The following is a 22,521-nucleotide window of genomic DNA, read 5'->3' as shown; positions in this document are numbered from 1 at the left end:
AGGAAATAGGAGTATTACCCAAGGAGGATCCTCAAATAAATCAGATTTAAAGAAGTTGAGATTGACTGCTCAAGAAGCTGAGAACAGACCACAGGGGTCCTGGAGTAAGGATCCAGAGAGCTGATTATAAACTTTCCAGATTGACAGAGAGAGTCAGGTTTTAACAAAAGGGATTTGGCATTAACACTTTTGAAAACATAAGTACTTGAACATTTTATGAAAGACCCAGGTGAGGAATTTCTTTCTAAATTTAGCTTCATCAATATGTAAAGGCAATCATGATTGCTACTCTCTCCAAACCTCCACAGCAATGAATGGGAAAAGGGATGAAGTTTATAAGATGAAGAAGTAGACTTTAAAATAATGACTTAAAGAAAAAGAGTAGGGCATTCAGTCGGGGGAAAGAGATGTTCCTCAACCATTCATATTTTACAGTCAACATGGTTTTTGTTTTTTAAAGAAGAATGCACAAATAGGACTGAAAATATGCATGTGTGGATATTTACAAGAATGAATAAAACAGGAAACATATCCCAACTGTTTCTGAATTCTACCATTTCATTTAATAGCTATCATCACTATCAGGAAGCTCAAAGTTGGGTTTTATTTTCAATCTTTACAATATATTTGGTTTTGCATATTTTTCTTCTCTTACCCCAATGGTGTTTTTTCCCTTTATCCTTACTGTAATTATTTGTATTGTCTTTATATAATGAAAAACATCTACATATATACATATATACACATATGTCTATGGGAATTTCACATCTTCTGCATGATGTACTATATATATTAAAAGCAAGAGGAGTATAACTTCATCGTGAAGAAGTAAAATACTAATAGATTCCATGTATTAATATAGCCTGCACCTCAGGCAATATTCTGAGGATCTAATATTATTTCACTTATGAAGTAAGTTAACAAGCCTATGCATTCTAAACTTTAAATTTTACAAATGAAGAAAATGAGACATATCAAAGCTAAATAACTTGTCTCATTTCATAGTTAGGAGGCAGTGAATCTGGCAGTGAACTGTAAGTCTATCCTTTTGATTCTAAATCCCATGTTCTTTCCTCTGTTTCATGATGTTTCAGAAAGGATATGTTAAAGCAGAAGAGCTAATAAGTACTGCTTCTCAATGCAAACCATCTTAACTGTAGCTTTGAGAAGTCCAATCATAAGGAGAAATTAAAGATATACATCAGTTTCTAAGCTTAAATGATCTCAAATGGTCTGAACCCTTTCTACTTATAGAATATTGATTGCTTTTCCTTCTTTTATTACATATTTTTAACAAAATTTCTATTTTTGTTTACTACCATGTTTGTACACTAGAATTATTCATCTCTATGTCAATAGTCATAGAGTAGAAGCAAAGTGGGGTTTGTTTATTATCTAATGCAGCAGTAATTGAACCATGAAACTGAAAAATACAGTATCTACTTGGGAAAAAAAAAAGAATCTTTCAAATATCTCTTATCATTCATTATCCATTCAAATGTTTTATGAGCTGCTGTTCCATGCCGAATAATCTATTCTGCAGTAGAACAATTCAAAGGTGATAAGATTTATATGCTTTCAAGGACTTATAGTACAATGGAAAATGCAATCCCTTTAAAGACAATAGGATGAAGGCTTCAATAACTTTTATCCAAAATTTGTTCACTTGGCCCTGAAGAGTAACGATTAGTTACAATTTCAACTGGCATTTGACTTTTTTTTTTTATTTTCATCTCACATAGTTAAATTTTAGTATGATATGGAAAGTCATAAGACAAAAATGATAAATGATTTGAGTGTGACTTACATCAAGAAAATCTGTATAAAAGAAGCTAAGACAAGACTGCATGTCTTATGAAAGATACAGTTCATATCCAAAAAGTGTATATCAATTATTGCAGCAAAAACTAGATGCAGTGCTAAGTGAAGAGAAATTGAACCATAGGAGAAACACAAAATAAAATGCTGCAATAGTTTAGTTCTAGAGAACTGATGTTGCAGCCCAGTCCCCAAATTCAAAACCAAGTGCTATGCATGTGGGTTTAGAAATACAAAAAACATGAGTGGGTGTTTCTTAATAGTAAAAGAGGGTCTCTTGATTTGCATTCCCAGATGCTTGACTGGTTCATAAGTAAGTGCCATGGCATCCTTCAGATCCTAAAATTGTTTGTAAAACGTTATGTATGTCCATTTTTTCCAGGATGAGTGGTCCAGAGCTTTCATTAGAGTCTTTCTATTTACCCTCAAAAAGTTAAAGAATTGGAGAACAGGAGGAGAAAAGAGTGAGCAAAATACAGCACCTATTCAAAGCAAAATAATTTCTTTTTTTTTCCATTTATTTTTATTAGTTGGAGGCTAATTACTTTACATCATTGCAGTGGTTTTTGTCATACATTGAAATGAATTAGCCATGGATTTACATGTATTCCCCATCCCGGTCCCCCTCCCAGAAAAATAATTTCTATATTTAAGGTATTTTTTCATATGAGTAGACACACGCTTTCTTATCATACATAAGCAAGGACAAAATAACAGTTTTCAAATATATTCATTGAGCGGGTGACATTAAAAATAAACAGGTAATTTTATCAAATAGCAAACCTCAAAATGATTGAGACTAGTAAGAAATTACAGAGTTGATCCCAAAATAATAATGATGCTTGCTCTGTATGATTTGAGCTTTATGTCGTCTCTACAAGTTACCTGTGTGTAAATAACAAAATAAATGCTTTGAGATGTGAGAGTGTCCACCAATGACTGGATAAGATTAAGGAGATGAATCAGTCAAGAAACACAGCTGAGGCTCATTAGCTTATTTAGGGCAGGAGGAAAAATGACTAGACTGGGGCTCCATTCTCTGCCCCAGCATGGGCTTTAAGTTAAATTATGCAATAAGTATTATCAAATTGGGTACATATATTTTGTAAGTAGTGGAATAAAGGCAAGTTTCCCAAGAGTTTGAAAGTGAGAATTATCATGTTTTTCCCTTGGAGATGATTTTACTATAGAATGCATACTAACTAGATCAGTAAAGAGACATGAGAAGTCACAGTAAAGAAACAAAATGACCCCTCCCTAGGAGATTAGATTGAAGAATCCTGGTTGGGAAGACATCCAGAATATGGACCAGTGGTGGGAGTACTCAAGAGATATATTTGGAATATATAAATTACTCCCATGCTCTGTCATCTATTATTTGTGCCTACTGTAACCTATTTTGATTTACTCTGTAAGTTGCCATGCTTGGAGGCAAGAATGCAGTCCTCCATATCCTTCACTCAAACAACTTTTATGGTCATAGTGTGTCTTGACCAGAGAAGTGAGCTTTAGATTCATTTCAAAGCATAGGAAAGGAAAGAAAGATAGCAAAGGATGAGGGGAAGAAAGGAGGAAAAGACAGCAAAATGCAAGATCTATTTTACCAACAGGTTTTAAGCATGAGCCAGAATCCAGGAAACCAAAACAAAATTCTGGATGCACTGAAATCTTGGGGCCATGGGTCTGTAGGACTGACAGTAAGCACACAGTCAAGGATAATGGATGAACATGAAATCTCCTGGTGGAAGCTTGGCAGGATCCCCCTTTCCTAAGCAGTTCCTCTCCCTCAATTTCACTGTGGCTCTTCTTCATAAAGCTGCCACTGGCATAAATATAATTTTTAAATAGCCCTTTCTGTATTTAAAAATAATTAATAGTCAGAGACTGGACCAGTTTCTGCAGTAGAGATCAAGTATAGCTGAAAGTTGGTGGAATGAAGAAGATGGGGTACTGCATTCTGGGAACAATTATCCCCTATAAAATTTTATAGTTACATTTTCAAGCAGCCCAAAGCCATATTTCATGCAGATACTCTAAGCACAAAAGCAGCACATAAAGCATATTTGTTTACTGTATAGGCTGATGGAGAAATGAGCATTTCCACCAGGGCAGACAGCCAAGCCAGTGTAGCACAGTCTCCCACAGAACTTTCCAAGCTCAGTGGGGCAGGCAGAGTCAGCAGAGGATGGCCAGAAATCCTGCCTTCCAAACTAAAGGTGACCCCCCCCCCAGGTGCGAGGGATCTCTTCTAACTCAAAACTCCCAAAAAACTTTATCTAACTCTCTTTGGAGCTGGGCAGTCTTTTAACATAACGTTTATTTAAGTCTACTTCTGGGAGGGATTGGGGGCAGAAGGAGAAGGGAACGACAGAGGATGAGATGGCTGGATGGCATCACCGACTCGATGGACATGAGTTTGAGCAAACTCCGGGAGTTGGTGATGGACAGGGAGGCCTGGCGTGGGGCGATTCATGGGGTCGCAAAGAGTCGGACACGACTGAGCGACTGAACTGAACTGAACTGAACCCTCCCTTAAGAAACCAAGAATTTCTTTGATGAGAAAACTTATATTTCATTCAGCCTTGTTTCTGATACATGATCTAGCACACCCAATTCTGTGTTGGGTGGTGTTGGTTGAATATATATATGTACACACACACACACACACACACACACACACACACACACACACACACATATACACACATGTATATATCTGAGGGAAAAGGCTCATTTTAACAGAGCTTTTTGGTAACCTGCCTCTATGCACCAACAGAGGTTCATGTTAAAATTTACCAATCAGAAAATCACTTACTACTGAAGGTCTTTATTTCTCAGAATCTGTAAAATTAAAACATAAAATTTTAAGAAAAAGTGATTTATACTTCAGTTTCACAAACTCTGTTCCAAGGAATTCTAGCTCTTAATGTTCTGGAGAATCATAATATGCATTTATATACTGAAAGATTTTTTAAATAGTGCATTTTTAAACAGTTTTTTAAGAAATCTAGGTTTTATTCATTTTATTGTATCATGGAAACTTTCTATCTAACACCTATTACCACCCCTATGGAATTGATATTCTGGAGCACACATTTTGGGAAATGTTACTCGGACAGGAGGATTTCATGAGAAAATAAAAGAAATATACATTTACCTTGATTCTTCCAGATGTGTTTGTTTTGATTATTTTCAATAAAGAATTTCAAGATTACACTGGTCCTCAGTTTACTTTTGGAAGTTATAGAACAACAAATATATTTATTTAAGTTAAATATATTTATTTCAGTTAAATAGTTACAAATAGATATGAAACATAACAATAGAACAATAAGGTTGTATGAAAATTATTTCTGGTAGCTAAGTAACACGAAAACAAAACATTCATCATTTGCTTACATCTCTGGCAAATTAGATTACATTATTAATTTAAATGTATTCTTATTCAGCAATTATTTGCACCATCCCCCAAGCAACTTTCCTGGAGAACTGGTTTTGTTAGAAATGACTTATTGTTTGGTTAATGAGTGGTGGGTAGAGGTGACAGGGAGCCTGTTTTAAATCTCACCTTAAGAAATATCATATATCTCTACATCAGGAGCTCCTGCCCTCCCCAACAGAAGAGCAAGCTTCATGTGGCCACTTCCACACCAGTAACATGTCCAGAAGGAAACACCTGGCACAGAGCCACTCCAGGTGACTGGTGGACCTGAATTCTGAATTAAACTGCCCCAGCTGATGCACAGATGTACAAGTAAAAAATAAATAGAAGTAAATGTTTATTGTTTTGTGTTGTTAAGACTTCATAGCTGTTTGTTAAACTGTAAACGCTAAGGCAGTGTGTCAAATACACATAATAGATAACTTTTCTAAGAAACTTGTCTGTGGAATCTGTCCCCACTTCAAGTCCTCCAGTGCTCCATTCCACAGGGTTCCTGTTTAGACCCTTGAAATGTATATCAGCATACCTACCCCAGCCTTTGTTTTGTCAAATCCCCCCCAGAACACCTCTCCTCTTCTTACTCACCATTAAACAAACTTCACCTCTCAATTCTTAGGTAAACACGACTTTCCTCTCTTGGCTTCCATGTCACCCACTGTCTTGATAGTTTCATTTGTTTATTTTCTTGAATTATACTGGGGACTCCATTCTGGACGTCTTTGTTGGTCCATTCAACTCTGCTTGACCTATTACAATCTTTAAATTGTAGTCATGAGCTGTTTTTAATCTCTATTATACTTTCTCTCTAAACAATGTCATCCAGTTCCAAGGCTTCAAACACTGTGTTTGTAATCCAGAGGCTACATTTTTATCTCACGCCTTAAAGTCTGAACTTGTATGTATAAATGTCCACTCAGCATCTCAGTATGTTTAATGAACGCCTTTGTCATTAAGGGTTCTTGTTTGCAAACAGAACCGTCTGTAGCTATTTCAACAGGAATGTATTGAGGATATACATTAGCTCACACAGTCTCTTTCAGGACTAGAGAATCAGACATGAGAACTACAAAATCAGGAATAGACAACATATTAACATCAGGACTACTTTGCTGTTGCAATAGCATTCCTGAGTCCAGCAGTAGACACTAACCTGCTGCATGGACCAAATCCAGTGCTGCCTCTTACCATCAATGGTTATTGAATAGCATGTCCTTCTTCAGATAGTTCTTTTTCAGATCTAAATATGCAGATGCATTTGATTGACAGTACCTAAGTAATAATTGTGTTCCTACTGCCAAAAGAAGCTAGAAAAGAGGCTTATGACATCTAGCTTAGAAAATTAGGACTCATATAGATGGAAATTTCATACACATGATATGTTAATCATAGTCTAGATTATGCTGTTGTAATCAAAAAAGGAGGGGGGATCTTAATGGCTTAAAACAACAAACAAGAGAGTACATGGAAGGTGCTTAGCATATCTGAAACATTCTAGAATTAAGTTTGACCTGAGGCTTCAATCTCAACATATTATCACCAAAGCAGAATAAAAGGGGCATGGTAAATTGTGAAAGGACCTTTAAAATATCCACTGAGAAGTAATACACTTTGCCTCTGCTTTTAATTCATTTGCAAAGCAAATCATATGACCATGCCTAACATTACAAAGGCTTTCCCCATGAGTCAGAGGGTAAAATATCCTCCCGCCAACACAGGAAATGTGGGTTCAGTTTCTAAGTCAAGAAGGTCCCCTGGAGGAGGAAATGACAACCCAGTCCAGTAATTTTGCCTGGAGAATCCCAAGAATAGAGAAGCCTGGAGGTCTACAGTCTAAAGGGTCACAAAGAGTCAGACAGGACTGAGTGACTAAACACAACATTACAAAGGATAAAAAGTGAAGGTGAAAGTGAAGCCGCTCAGTCGAGTCCGACTCTTTGCGACCCCATGGACTGTAGCCTACCAGGCTCCTCAGTCCATGGGATTTTCCAGGCAAGAATACTGGAGTGGGTTGCCATTTCCTTCTCCAGGGGATCTTCCCTACCCAGGGATCAAACCTGGGTCTCCCGCATTGTAGGTAGACTCTTTACCATCTGAGCCACCAGGGAATTCCATTACAGAGGATAGGGAGGTGCAATTCTACCCTGTTCCCAGAATGAAAACTGATTTTTTTGTGAATGAACCTCATGATTACAATATAATAGGAACATCTGTTACAAAAAGAGCACAGAGCTCCTTCAAGGAGTAACTCATATGGTGAAACTTCTTCTGCTTGAAGTCCTCCAGTGTCTTGGCATCACTGAGAATAAAAGTCAGACTCCTTGTCATGGCCTTAATCCAGGTTCATCTCATAATATGCACCCCTCAATAACTGGGCTTCAGCCACTCAGCGTTCTCTGGTTTGAAATCTTTGAGCTTGTTTCTTTACCTAAAGTGTTCCTCCCACAAATTTTACCTGCCTTACTCTTTCCCATCACTCAATTGTCAGATTTCTATTTACTTTGTGTTCTATTAGGTAGAATTGATGGCTCTTTTAATAGTACTTTTCAGCAGGTTAAATGATCCTATTAATACATTCACTTAGCTCTGCCTACCAATAGAACACCCAGTAGATTACAGGTGCTTATCAGTATTTGTTGAATGTGTAAATCAGTGACAAACAATGAATAAATAAAATGCCTTATTCAATATACCACACTACCTCTAAATATTTGGACTGAGGACATTAAGTTACAATGAGCACAGATATTTTTCAAACATAATTGTTGGAATTTTTATACAAAATGTTAACTCTGATATTAATAAATCACCCTCTACAGACTTTCAGTGATGCTGTGGATCATTAGAATAACATAGAAGAGAACTTTATAAATCTGGAAGCAACATACTTTTCTAGATTAAATTACATCAGTCTTTACCTCCTCATTCACAGTAAGAATCAACCAAAATGGGCAATTAGCCATTTTTCTAACTTCATGCAAAAATATATATTTCGTTCAAGGAAAAATTTCATCTCAGGCTAGGAATCATGCCTAAAGATATTTATACATATTTTGTTATTACAGTGGAAGATCTTGCCTCTTTCTCCTTTTCTCTAAGTTGAGTCCCTTTATACTTGCTCTAGATCCATTTCCTCTTTTCTCCAGAGAGTTCATTCTTTTATGATATCATTATATTTGTTTTCTATTTCTTTTTTTAACAATGATTTTATTGGAGTACAGTTGACACAAAATGAACCACACCTGTTTAAAGTGTATAATTTGGTAAGGGTGATAAGACCCACGAGTCATCAGGACCATCAGGGTAGTCAGCATAACCATTATATGGACCATCAGAGCATAACCATGACCCCCAAAATCCTCCTCCCCTATTGCTCCCTGCAGTCCCCCTCTGTCTGCAGGCAACCACTATTATGCTCTCATTCATATGTACTGGTTTTTGTTTTCCAGAATTTTAGATAAATTAAATCATGCAGTACGTATCCTTCTATGACATTTTACCCATGGTTATTTCGATATTTTTTCCATGTGGATCAATGTTATTGTTCAGTAGTATTCTCTAAGATTGATATGTCACAATTTGTTTATCCATTCACCTGATGATGGGCACTTGGGCTATTTTCAATTTTTGACTATTATAAGTAAAATTGCTATGGATATTTGTGTACTGCTGCTGCTGCTGCTAAGTCGTTTCAGTCTTGTCCGACTCTGTGAGACCCCATAGACAGCAACCCACCAGGCTCCCCCATCCCTGGGATTCTCCAGGCAAGAACACTGGAGTGGGTTGCCATTTCCTTCAATGCAAGAAAGTGAAAAGTGAAAGTGTAGACGCTCAATCGTGTCCAACTCTTAGCGATCCCATGGACTGCAGCCTACCAGTTTCCACCGTCCATGGGATTTTCCAGGCAAGAGTACTGGAGTGGGTTGCCATTGCCTTCTCTGATATTTGTGTACAAGTATATGTAAAACTGGGCTTCCCAGGTGGCACTAGTGGTGAAGAACCCGGCTGACAATGCAAGAGATGTAAGAGATGCGGGTTCAATCCCTGGCTTGGGAAGATCCCCTGGAGGAGGGCATGACAACCTACTCCAGTATTCTTGCCTGGAGAATCCCAGGGACGGGGGAGGAGTCCGGTGGGCTATGGTCCGTTGGGTTGCATACAGTTGAACACGACTGAAGTCACTTGGTATGCATGCACATACAGTTGAACATGACTGAAGTCACTTGGTATGCATGCACATGTATAATCATATGTTTCATTTCTCTAGGGTAAATATCTAGAAGAGGAATGACTGGATTATATGTAAGTGTACATTTAACTTTTTAAGAAACTACCAAACTGTTTTCCAAAGTGTTGTAGCATTTGACATTCCCACCATCATTGGATGAGAAACTCAGCTCCTCTACAATCTTCCCTCATAGTTCAGTAAGTAAAGAATCTACCTGCAAGGCAGGAGACCCGGGTTCGATTCCTGGGTTGGGAAGATCCACTGGAGAAGGAAATAGCAACCCACTCCAGTATTCTTGCCCTGAGAATCCCATAGACAGAGAAGCCTAGCAGGCTCCATGGGGTCGCTGAGTCAGACATGACTTAGTGACTAAACCACCACCACATAGTCAGTTTAAAAAGTGTTAGCTGTTACAATTGGTGCATAGTAGTAGCAGCTCATGTTTTTAATTTGAATTTCTCTAATGACTAATAATTCTGACCATTTCACATGTTTATTTGTCATCTCTTTATCCTCTCTGGTAATGTGTCTGTTAAAATCTTTTGCATATATTTTTCATTGAGTTGTTTAAGTCTTGTTAGTAGTTTTAAGAGTTATTTTTGTATTCTAGCTATAAGCCCTTTATCATATCAGACATATTATTTGTAAATATTTTTATTTCTCCTGAATATTTCATAAGAATCTCAACGTTTCAAAGTCCAAAACTTAGTAAAGTGTCCCTAAGCCTGTCTTTACTCTGGGATTCCTTTTTCAGCAAACCCATCTTGTTTTCCAAAACAGAATCATTGCAGTTACCCTTGAGAGCTTTCTCTCTTTTATTTTTTCCCTTTCCAACACACTGTCATCCACCCCATCGTGTCTATTTGACATCCTAGTCAGCCACACTCATTCTGTACCCACTGCTACTACCGAGTCCCTTGGCTTGATTGCAGCATTGTGCTCCTCACTTGTCTTCATGTCTAGTGTTCTCTCCAGTCCAGTCCCTTGACAGCAGCCAACATGGCCTGTAGATGTACCACTGGTCCAATAACATGCCTGTTTTAAAGGGACCCTTTCAATGACTTACTGTCACTCTATGGGTAGATGGTTTTTAAAACTTCATCCAGACCTGTAAGATGCAGCATTATCTGTCTCAACTAGGTCTCCAGCTCTGTTCTGTCCACTCTCTTTTACTTTACAGTCCATGTAAATTTAGCAACTTCTAGATCCTCAAAATATCATCCTTCATCCATTCCCTTCTATCTGGAGCTAATGGGAGCCTTTATTATTTTCTGGACTCCCTCCAGCTTATCTTATTTCCTCACTGGACTGTAAGCTCTACAAGAACATAGATTTTTGTCCTGTTTATCACTGGACTCCTAGCACCTGGCATAGTGCCTAGCAAGCAAGCATGTATATCCTTAAAGTCCACACAGAAAACACCACTTCTGTAAAACCAACAACAAGTTCCCAGGCAGAATTAATTTCATCTTTATCTGTTCTCATGTAGTACTGTGTGCATCCTACTATATCAGCAATGCTTTGCATTATTATCTTACCTTGTACTGCAAAAGGAGGCATGTTGCTTATCAGACAAGCACAGTGGCTTACTTGATCAATGAGACATAGTCTCTAAAAGTAGGTAGTGCACTACTTTCATGCATTTTCTTTCCTTTATTCTTTCCATAGTTTCTTACTTCTTATATTCATAATAACCACAATGGGTTATTAAATTAATGTTGTTTAGTCACACAGTTGTATTCAACTCTTTGTGACACCATGGAATACAGTCTACCAAGCTCCTCTACCCATGGAATTTTCTAGGCAAGATTACTGGAGTGGGTTGCAATTTTCTTCTTTTTTTTTTTAATTTATTTTTATTAGTTGGAGGCCAATTACTTTACAATATTGTAGTGGTTTTTGTCATACATTGACATGAATCAGCCATGGATTTACATGTATTCCCCATCCCGATCCCCCCTCCCACCTCCCTCTCGACACCATCAATAAATTAAAAATTGATGGATATTATATACCAAATAAGCAGTAAGTGTTAAATTCACAGGTACATATATCGGGGCATACTACAGTTAAAGGGTTCAAGGACTCCCCAGGTGGTGCTAGTGGTAAAGAACCTGCCTGCCAATGCAGGAGACATAAGAGATATAGGTTCAATCCCTGGGTCGAGAAGATCCCCTAAAGGAGGAAATGGCAACCCACTCCAGTATTCTTGCCTGGAGAATCCCATGGACAGAGGAGCCTGGTGGGCTACAGTCCATGGGGTCGCACAGAGTCAAACACGACTGAGGTGAGTTAGCATGAGCACGAGTACCTATATAACACATTTTCAACAAAAGCACATTTTTAAGTTTAAATTCCTCATGGACATCACATGTGAACACAGGCAGACTCTTTCTTATAAGTAGTTAGATACATGTTACATTTCAAACCTATAAATAGTTTCTGAGAGGGTGAATATTATTTCTATATATAAATACCCATGTAATACTAAATTTATATAGCAGCTTGTAAAGCTTTAAGATATAACAAGTTACACCATAAAAAATGGAAGATTTTAAAAATAGAAATCACACCTTTTCACTGAAGGAAAGGGATCACACATAGCAATTTCATGAAGATATTGTGACAAGCTGAGGCTTTTCTTGTGCAGTAAAAGAACTCCTGACAGTATATTTGAGGTGGTATTTCTCAAAGCAGAGCCCAGTGACCAGCTACATAAGAGCTCTTCTGTATGTGTCAAAACTTCAGTCCACACCTCCCCAACTCACCACATCAGAATATCTGGGAATCAGACCCGTGAGTCCGGATGCTTAACAAGCTTGACAGATGATTCTGCTGCACACTGCATTCTGAGAATCACTGATCTAAGGCACCCTGCCTTGGGCAAACAGGCTTGGGTTCTGAAAAATGAGAGACACGGTGGGAGAACAGCTGTGAGTGGGAAGTTGGATAATCTGCGTGAGGCACAGAAGGTTGGTTGCATGGTGGGTGCTGGCGTGTGCTTAGTACTGGATTCCACAGGGTGTGGGTGCTTACAGAACAAGGATTCTTTTCACAGTACCTTATGTTCCCCTTCAAGGTTAAGGAAGGAAGACTCTCAGTTGCCTGCTTTTCCATGTCTCACTTCCCTTTCACTCTCCACCTGTTCTTTGACCTTTCTGTCGACATGTTTTCCATCAGAAATATGCTCCGAATCTTGGCGGAGCGCAGCACTGTCTCCATCTGCCATGTCTTGTCACCATCTTGCCACATCCAGACTTGGTTATGGACAGGAGCAGAGAGTGGCAGCCACAACCCAGCATCTTAGGAAAAGTCACTTCTGAAATCTGATGACAGAGGATATTAAATTGAGAGCCATTTTTAGATGTCATCTAAGCTAACACTAGGCTAACACTCATTTTGAGCTAAGAACGTAGTCAAAAATAAAGCTACAAGGTCACAAAGCAGCCTAGCAGCTAAGTTGGTCTGGTCTCCAGGTCTTCTCTCTCCCGCTGGGTGTTTCAGAAATTCAGAGTAATACATATTTAAATAGAACTATTATCTATGATCTTCTTGAGTACCACACAAATTTCAATGTATAAATGAAGCACTGAATGATTAATCGAGTAATGACTGAATTTATTTCATAATTAGTATTGCCAATTCCCAACTGTTGGAGTTGCCATTTATTTCCATTATTACACTCTTATGATAAGGATATATTGAGGATCTTTATATACAAATAATGTTTCTGTGTTTGTAGCTATTTTCACAGGATACGTTAGTCATTCAGTCATGTCCAACTCTTTGTGACCCCATAGATTGTAGCCTGCCAGGCTCCTCTGGCCATGGAATTTTCCAGGCAAGAATACTGGAGTGAGTAGCCATTCCCTTCTCTAGGAGATCTTCACAACCCAGGGATCGAACCCAGGTCTCCTGCCTTGCAGGATTCTTTACCATCTGAACCACCTAGGTAGCCTATCCCTTCTTCAGGGAATCTTCCTAACCCAAAAATTGAACCAGAGTCTCCTGTATTGCAGGTGGATTCTTTACAAGTCTGAGCTACCAGAGAAGCCCTTTTCATTGGATATATATTGCTAAAAATGGAAATACTGAGCACATCAATTCCCTCCTCCCTCCATTTCATGCTGAACTGAATATATGGCATTTACATGCCATTCCCTTTATTTTGTGATTGATTATATTTTTTCTTTTGTTTCACTTAACTTAGACTTACCTTTAGCCTATAATATTTTTAAAAGTTTTGTTGTTGTTTAGACGCTTAGTCATGTCCGACTCTTTGTGACCCCGTGGACTGAAGCACACCTGTCCTTCATCATCCTGTCCTTCACTGTCTCCCTGAGTTTGCTCAAACTCATATCCATTGATTTGATGATACCGTCCAACTATCTCATCCTCTTTTGCCCACTTCTCCTCCTGCCTTCAGTCTTTCCCAGCATCAGGATCTTTTCCAATGAGTTGGCTCTTTGCATCTGATGACCAAAGTATGGGAGCTTCAGCTTCAGCACCAGTCCTTCCAATGAACATTCAGGGTTGATTTCCTTTAGAATTGACTGGTTTGATCTCCTTGATATCCAAGGGGTTCACAAGAGTCTTTCCCAGCACCACAGTTGGAGAACATTACTTTGGCTTTCAGACTTCTTTATGGTTCAGCTCTCACATTTATATGTGACCACTGGAAAAACCATAGATATCCCTATCCAGAACTTTGTTTGCCAAGTGATATCTCTGTTTTTTAATACATTATCTAAGTTTGTCATCACTTTTCTTCCAAGGAACAAGAATCTTTTAATTTCATGGCTGCAGTCACCATCTGCAGTGATTTTGAAAAATTAAAAAGTTAAAGTTAATATGCTTTAAATAAATTTCTTGATTTAATATAGAGAAGAAATCAAAAACATAAAGAGATAAGAATTTTGAAGTAGATTTATCATTTGCAATCTATTCACCCACCCACTAAATATAACTTCAGAATATACTGAGGCACTTTCTTTACCAATCATTGACAAAAACATTGGGAAAGGTGCACCAACATTCATGAACATGATTTAATACTGTTCTTTAAATGCAAGGTAAATTGGTAGCAAATGTTGCTTTTGGAGGGTCATGGTTGTCAAAAGAAGTACTGAATGTAACTCAGATCCAAAGTGAGAGTGGTTAGTATACTAGGCATCAGAACTAGGCTGGCAATGAAAATGAACTCACAGAGGTCTCTGGTAAAAGTCAATTAATTAGTGATTCGAGTAAATGAAAAACAGTCTAGATGAAGTGATCAAAATCTGCCTTTGCCAACATAATAAAACATAATAGATTAAAGAACCTCAACCAATTTCTAGACTTGAGCCAGTTTAGAAACCCAGAGCCAATTAAGTATTGGAAAGGCCAAATATCCTTGCAGAAAGACTATGTACAGTGTTTCAAATGTGAGCTGTAAATCTTTTTTCTATATGTACCCAGTATACCTTTGTCTGTATAGTTCTGCATTTGGGGAAGGGGAGGAGAGAAAGAGAAAAAGAAGGAAAGGAGAGGGAAAAATTAGAAATATCTTGATCTTTTAGAAATTATTCAACACTGGCTTTGAGCTAACACTATTATGCACATGTGTAATTTCATGACATTCAGCTGGCAGGACTTATTAAGGTTAGATGATCAACGAAGCTTTTACCTGAGTACATCTCATGGTAAGTTATAGGAATACATACAAGATGTGAACAAAAGGACCAAGTAAGCTTCTCTAGAGTTCTTTCACATTATAAATAATCAATTTAAAAAGTACTGTATCCTTGAGGAAAATTCAGAGATTGGTCTCAACTTCAGTGATTTGAGAGGTACAGGGCAATTGCTATTCTAACTCCATTTAGCTCTAAACTTAGATTCAAGAAAGATGGATTGAACAAACCTTTCCTATTAATAATAACTGCACCCTGCAAAGTGTTGGAAGAACTGCAAATTGACTGAAAGCATCCATAAACTATAGAGAAAATGGCCATTGATGCAAATTGGGTGAGATTGACATTTAATCGATTTTCCTCCATAGGAACCCAGGATGGGTGGTGCACAGGGCATAAAGGTCAGTGGAATTTAGAAGTATTGCTAGGCTGATACATTAAAAGTCAGAGTTTAGGACTGCGCAAGTATGGAACTTAAGTAGGGGATCATGGAGAAGCATGACTTTAAAGAAGGAACCATGAAGTATGCATACAAATTTCCCTCATATTCTAGCTGGACAATTAAATAACATGTGGCTATGTCAAATAGATGGGGAAACAGTGGAAACAGTGGCAGACTTTATCTTTTTGGGTCCCAAAATCACTGCAGATAGTGACTACAGCCATGAAATTAAAAGATGCTTACTTCTTGGAAGGAAAGTTATGACCAACCTAGACAGCAAATTAAAAAGCAGAGATATTACTTTGCCAACAAAGGTCCATCTAGTCAAGGCTATGGTTTTTCCAGTAGTTATATACGGATGTGAGAGTTGGACTATAAAGAAAGCTGAGTGCAAAAGAAGTGATGCTTTTGAACTGTGGTGTTGGAGAAGACTCTTGAAAGTCCCTTGGACTGCCAGGAGACACAACCAGTCCATCCTAAAGGAAATCAGTCCTGAGTGTTCATTGGAAAGACTGATGTTGAAGCTTAAACTCCAAAATTTTGGCCACATGATGTGAAGAGCTGACTCATTTGAAAAGACCCTGCTGCTGGGAAAGATTGAAGGTGGGGGGAGAAAGGGATGACAGAGGATGAGATGGTTGGATGGCATCACTGAATCAATGGACATGAGTTTGGGTAAACTCCAGGAGTTGGTGATGGACAGGGAGGCCTGGCGTGCTGCAGTCCATGGGGTCGCAAAGAGTTGGACACAACTGAGCGACTGAACTGAACTGAACTGAAGGCAACACTCCCCTCAAACCAATGCAAAGCAAAAGCTGGATAAATTATAGAACTAAGCAGAGATTTCAGCAGCTTCTCAGTGCTGAGGAAAGAGAAAGCACTGGCGATAAGAGAGACTTTTTAAACAACTTTGACTTTCCATTGAAAACTCTGATGGGCCAAGTCTTAGGAGGAAGAACCTACTATTTTAAAGCCTAAAATGAAGCCTCCCAAAGAATTAAGTTAATATGCTAGTAATTTAACTGCCTGCCAAATTAAAACTTAATATTCTTTAGAGGTAAAATAACAAAAAGTAGAATCCAGTCTCTAAAATGTATCACTTACAATGCCATGGAATGCAAGAACCCATATATCTATGACCCAGATATTAGAAATTGGCAGAGAGGCTTTTTAAAATTAATTTCATAACTATTTCTTAAAATGTACAGGGTATGGTAGATTATAATAGGTAAAGAGATACAGACTAACAAAAATATGGCAACTTTAAAAATAAACAAAAAGGAAAAGATAGAACTGGTCATTATAATTTGAAATTAAAAATTAATTGAATGAGCTCAACAGAAGTTTGGATGCTCATAAAGTAGTCTCAGTAAACTTAAAGTCAGGTTTCTATTGACTATAAGAAATTATCAAATTTAAGTACACTGTAATAAAAGACTTAGAATATTAATAGTCACAATGACATATTGGACAAGAGAAATCAGGTTAATATATGAAATCTGATCCTAAGGAGATTATGAGAGATAAAGCATAAAATGCTTTATATTTAAAGAACTTCTGAAAAGTTAACCTACTTAGTGAAAACTATCAATCCACCATAAGCCTAAAAATCTCAGGGAATACAAAGGAAACCACATCTAGGTATATCTTGATCACACTTCTGAAAATAAAACATAAAATGAAAGTCATAAGAGAAGTCTGAGTAAAGTAAAATCACATTACATATAGACACAAACAATGAGAATAGTGGCTGGCACCTCATCATAAGCAAAGGAGGTCAAAGATATGGGTATATATATATGTAAAATGCTGAAGAGAAGGAAGGAGGAGGAGAAATGAAGGAAAGAAAGGAAGAAAGAGAGAAAAACAAAAACCCTTATCCATCTGAAGTTCTATAATCAGAACAAAATTCTCCAGAAATGAAGGTAAAATATTTCCAGATAAACAAAAGTGAAACATTTATCAGCACTGTGCCACACTATAACAAATGCCAAAGAAAGTTCTTCAGTCTAAAGAAAAATGACGTCAGATACACATCTGGATCACAGAGAGGAGGAAAGAACATGTCACATGATAAATATTTGAGGCAATATAAAATTCTAGTTTTCCTTTCCTTGAACTCCTTAAAAATGAATTAAATATTCAAAACAAAAATAATAACAATGAATATGAAATTTTTCAACATATGAAAAAACAGTGCATGTGAAAATAAAGCAAAAGATGGATAAATAGAATTATACATATATTGTATGTAAAGAAGTACAGATAATATTAATTCAAAGAAGACTATTTTAAGATAAGAATGCATATTATAATCATCAACATCATATATAATAAACAACCACCATAACAATATATTAAATACTACAACTAAAAAATTAAGATAGAATAATAAAAACATTTTGGTATAAACATAACTTTATTTTCTTTAATTTTTCATTTGTTATTGAACTGTGGTTGATTTTGAGGGGCATCCCTGATAGCTCAGTTGGTAAAGAATCCACCTGCCATGCAGGAGACCCCAGTTCAGTTCCTGGGTTGGGAAGATCTGCTGGAGAAGGGATAGGCTACCCACTCCAGTATTCTTGGGCTTCCCTTGTGGCTCAGCTGGTAAAGAATCTGCCTGCAATGCAAGAGACCTGGGTTTGATCCCTGGCTTGGGAAGATGCCCTGGAGAAGGGAAAGGCTACTCACTCCAGTATTCTGGCCTGGAGAATTCCATGGACTGTATAGTCCACAGTGTTACAAAGAGTCAGACACAATTGAGCGACTTTCACTTTCACTTCATGGTTGATTTATAATATCATGTTAGTTTCAGGTATATAGCACAGTGATCCAGTTTTATATATATACATACATGTGTAATATATTCTTTTACAGATTCTTTTCTCCTACAGGTTACTATAAAATATTGAATAGGGTTCTCTGTGCTATACAGTAGATCCTTATTGGTTATCTATTTTATATACAGTAGTGTGTATGCTAATCCCAGACCTCCTAATTTATCCCAAAGCAGATGACCAACGTACTTCATATTTGAATGGCTACAATTATTCTAAAACAAAACTGACAATACTAAATACTAACTAGCAAGCTCATGGAGCAACTGGAATAATCAACATTGTTGGCAGAAATATGAAGTAGTAAAACCACATTGTAAGCATTATTCCTTTTATCTATCAAATTAAACACTCAAGTTTCAACCAGGATCCATTCAGTTAGAAACCATGTCAGAAATGTGGATACGAAAAATCTGATACAAAGAAGCGGGCTACAGTCCATAGGGCCACAGAGAGTTGGACACGACTGAAGAGACAGCACACAAGCATGCAAAAGGCATTTAACTATTAAAAGAACTATAAGAAGTTTCAAAGGGATCCACAAACATCAAATGCAGAAAGCAGCTTATATTGGAGGATTCCACCACCACCATCTCCTCAAACACATACACTGAAAGCACAGAGATAGATTCTCAAAAGAGGCTGTGGCTGCTACAGAGGCACATGGTATTAAAGAAACCTGCCGGAGAGTGTGCGGCATAGCTAAACTGTGAGCAGGTTATGAAGGTGGCAAATATGATGCCAGAGTGTGTGAGCACTTGGTCAAATGATTTCAAAGATTTTCATTTTTGACTTGGTGTATGATCTACCACTGCGTAACAAATCAGTTATTTACTGCTAAATAACATATTAGTTATCTAGTGTGGCTCCAAATTTGTCAGCTTAAAATAAAAAATTTATCTTATTGTTGCTGTGGGTCAGGAATTTGGGAGCACCTTACCTTGGTCTTCAGGCTTGGGGTATCTCACAAGAGAGCAATCTCAGGACATTGGCTGAAGTTGCACAGTTCAGCTTGGGGAGGATTAGCTTAAAAGATGACTCATGAGCCTATAGCAAGTTTCAGAAGAACTGATTCCAAGATCATTGGCTATTGACTGGAAACAGCGCTTCCTGGTTGTACATACCTCTCTATAGAGCTGCTCACATCAGGGAAGCTTGGTTACTTCAGAATGAGGATTCAAGAGATAAAGAAAATGAGGGAAGCCTTTTTGTACCCTAATTTTGAAAGTGCAGCCCATCAATTTTTTTTTTTTTCCCTAAGAGTACCTAGGTCCAGACTGTAATCAAGGGGAAGGAATTATATAAGGTAATAATTGGCTATTAGGAGTCAGAGATTATTGGAAGCCACTCCAGAAGCTATCCATTTAGAGCCTAAGCAAAAGAAATCTTCCTAGGTAGTACAGCCTGCAGAACAAGGAATTCTTTCTCTTAACCCTTAAGACCCAGCCTCTCTGATGACATAAACAAAGTGTCTGAGTCCCCTCAGGATGCTCCTTCAATAACAACAGTAGGGGGCCCAGTCAACTCAGCCAAAATCTTAGAACAAAGTTAAGCTTCTTCAACAATATTCTCTTTTTCTTGATTAGCTCATAGTAGTCAGTTGGGTCTCGGTAGAGATTGAACACATGATCTTGAGAGACCAAGTGATCAGAGACCAAATTGCTCATCATGAGCAGGATGTTGATTCAAATATGAATAAAATTAGAAGTAACAAACAGTCCTCCTTCATCCAGTGGAAATGAATATATTGAGGACTGTGAACCAATAGACCCTGAAGAACGGTGACTCTCTTTTCTTGATTTTGAGCTGATATAGAACTTTCCAAACTTCATGCTGAGATCTTAAAAAGACACATTGATTTATTTACTTTTCAGGAAAGTTTTATTCTATTATGTGTGCTGTTGTGACTTTGTTCCAGTTTCTCTGATTTTTCTTCAGGGAGGCTTCTGTATGATATTTAATCCTCATAACTATCATTCTCTTTCTCATACATTTTATTCATTTCATCCTTTTACATTGAATTCTTGGGGGAACCTCCAGGTATTTTCTTCAATGTCATTGATTTATTATTTCAAAGAATTGATTCTTATTCTGAATGCTACTGATGGGATTTTAATTCTGTGACTATGTTTTACTTTTGTTGGAATAATTCTTTATTCCCCATAATTTTTTATTGCAAACTGCCACTTTAAAATTTCATTATGTTTTCTCTTTATGACTTTCTACTTCCATTTTGTAGAAACTATTTCTATTGTATTCTGTTGCACATACATGTTTTTAAACTTTGTTTTTCTAGTTCTTTTCATGTTTTAAAATTTTTGACCTTAGGAATCATTTACACTCTTAAAAATTATAAAGGATCCCAAGTAGATTTTATTTAGCAGATTATACCTGTTGATGTTTACCACATTAGAAATTAAAACAAGAATTTTAAAATATTTATTTAATAATTTGTTTGAAATAATATAAACCCATTAAAATTTAACATAAATAACACATTTCTATACAAATTAACTATACTTTCCAAAAAAACAAAAAAACAGTGAGAAGTGTAACATTGTTTTTCATTTTTGCAAACCTGTTTAACATCTAACCTAATGGAAGAGAAATATATTTTTTACATTCAGTCTGATTGCAAAATCATGTTAAATTTCCTTTGAAAAGGGCCAATGTATATTTGTGAGACAATGAAAGTACAAAGTGCAAATAATATGTCAGTATTATAAAAACAGCTTTTATGTAATGGGCCCTCTGAAAGAGTCTAGGGGATCTCAAGGATTCCCAGACCAACCTTTACAAATTTCTGCTTTTATGTGTTTATTCCGGGGTTATCTCTCTTTCTGAGTCAATACTATAGTCTTTCATTTCACTTATGCCATTAATTTGTTTACTATTACATTATTGATTGTTGTGTGCATGTGTATGTGCTCAGTCGCTCAATAGGATATGCTTTTATAACACAAGGTTCAAATCATATGCTACTGAAATAACTTCAAGTTCACATGGCCAATGGAAGGTGTGATAAATTACATTCATGTCCCCCACCAATGCTTCACATTTCTCTATCTCTTCATCCTTTGCCATGTAATCTTTCAATGTCCTCATAGGAAGGAAGATTGTGAGACTCCTGCATCTGAATTCATCATGTGACTTGCCTTAGTGGGATATAAACAGAGGCTTGAAATAGGCAGTGCTTCTGATATTACCATAAAAAAGACATACCTGGACTAGTTCCTTGGTTTAAGAAGGAGAATGAGAGAAACTTGGTGGAGCTACCAAGGCAATTTAGACCAGCGAACTCCCAGACAGCCCACAGAGCCATCAGCTGTATAACTAAGTGACTATTGCTTAAAAAGCCTGTTTATTATACAGTAATTGCTGATACAAAAAAAAGAAAGAAAAAGGAATTGGTATTGTATTACTTGTGGTAAATGGACAAGACCCAGTGCTACTTTGCAGTCATTTAATATAATCTGAGTAGCTAATTATGATTCTCAGGTTTTCCAAACTAGAAAGCAAACTAAGGAACAAAATCTGTGTCTGTATGGACATGAGTTTGAACAAGCTCTGGGAGATGGTGGACAGGAACGCCTGGCGTGCTGCAGTCCATGGTGTCGCAAAGAGTCAGACACGACTGGGCAACTGAGCAACAACAATGAGGACAGAAGCACTCACTGTTTTTTTAGAAAGGTTATTGGGACTCTGCAGGGACCACTGTCAGCGAACACAACAGAAATGTGTGAGTGTTTGGCCCTTTAAGGATCTCTTAGGGAGTTAGTTGATTTAGCAGTCAATGTCTATTTGATGTTTAGCTGGCTCTTTCCAATAAGATTTAGAATGTTTCCATGTTACCTGGAGGAAACCTATCCTTGGCTGTCGCTCCTTCTAATTATAACTATTATTGAAATCATAAGAAGTTTTAACCCTGACATTTCTCCCATCACATCTCAAGTGTTTCCATCAAGAACTATTTTATTGTTTAAGCTGTTAAACAATAGAACTCACCATAGTCTTGGGAATGAATTGTTCTAGATGGAATTGTGACATTTTTGTTCTTGTCCAGTGGATTTTTAAGACCAGTTTTT

The sequence above is a fragment of the Odocoileus virginianus genome, chromosome 7, assembly GCF_023699985.2.
Source record: "Odocoileus virginianus isolate 20LAN1187 ecotype Illinois chromosome 7, Ovbor_1.2, whole genome shotgun sequence".
Taxonomy (NCBI): domain Eukaryota; kingdom Metazoa; phylum Chordata; class Mammalia; order Artiodactyla; family Cervidae; genus Odocoileus; species Odocoileus virginianus.
This window is presented reverse-complemented; position numbering follows the sequence as displayed.